Source organism: Hemitrygon akajei, chromosome 24, assembly GCF_048418815.1.
Source record: "Hemitrygon akajei chromosome 24, sHemAka1.3, whole genome shotgun sequence".
NCBI lineage: Eukaryota > Metazoa > Chordata > Chondrichthyes > Myliobatiformes > Dasyatidae > Hemitrygon > Hemitrygon akajei.
Genome location: NC_133147.1, coordinates 18,261,981 through 18,262,910, shown reverse-complemented (window position 1 = coordinate 18,262,910; position 930 = coordinate 18,261,981). Strand labels below are relative to the sequence as shown.

Sequence of the window (930 nt, the reverse complement as noted above, 5' to 3'; positions counted from 1 at the left end):
GACTGCATCTTTGAGGTTAAAGAGCATCCAGGCACCTCAGGGAGGAAACAAAGCATGAGCTGCTTTCAAAGCCAGAGTCACCTCACTCTTAGAAACTTGAAGGTATAAACAGTTCAGATGAAGTGAGGGATGTCAGAGAACTCTCTTGAAGTTCCCAATTTTTCAGATGGCTTCATTTTGCTTTTTTTTTAAATCAAACTGCGCTCACAGAAGGACGTGGTGTTCAGCAAAATGGCCGAGAGGATCATAGGCGTCTCCTTACCATCCATCATGGACATTTATCAGGAGCGCTGCGTACTCTGGGCACCTAGTATTATCAATGTAATCCCCTGAGTCGCCTCAGGCTTGCTCAGCTCGTTCTCGTCTGGGGGAGCAGCCTTCAGCCCCGCCAAACTGGGTAATCAGCTTGTGTGGATGCTGTGTGATGTCCCCGCCTCACCCAAAAACAGACAGGACACCATATGCGATTAAATGATTACAATTTATAAAGATTACTATAATTAAGTGATTAATAACGATACAGTATATATGAAGGAAAAGAAAATAAAGAAAAGGCGCCAAACTTATCAAAGTCCAAACCACTTCATGCACAACCGTTGGAGCTCAATTACTGAAGTCTTCTGGCCACCATTCGATCCCCTCCGAACTCCTCGACTCGCAGCTCAGGACCACCCGAAGAGGTCAACCAAGCACATCTATCGTCGTCTCCTCTCCTCAGGGTACCTCCTGGCCTCAGGCCCCCGCTTGGGGTCCGTTCCTCCCCCAGCTTACAGCATCGCGTCCTCTCTCTCTCACCCCCTTGCGCCGATCTCTCCAAAAGCCCGCCAACAATAGCTTACAGACTCAGAAGAAAGAACAACATTAATCCCAAATGGATTACAAAGGAATACAATTCTCATTATCAGTAAATTTTAACCCAAACAAGCTTCC

General features: G+C 46.7%; 1 long non-coding RNA gene across 3 annotated transcripts in view; it reads right to left on the bottom strand.

Moving 5' to 3' along the window:
- Positions 1-497: 497 nt before the first annotated feature.
- The window catches only part of LOC140715921 (uncharacterized), a 54,419-nt gene continuing 53,986 nt past the window's right edge, over positions 498-930 (bottom strand). For all 3 annotated transcript variants that reach the window (XR_012096219.1, XR_012096217.1, XR_012096218.1), the window contains exon 4: positions 498-930. This exon is cut by the window's right edge. This is a non-coding gene — a long non-coding RNA (uncharacterized lncRNA).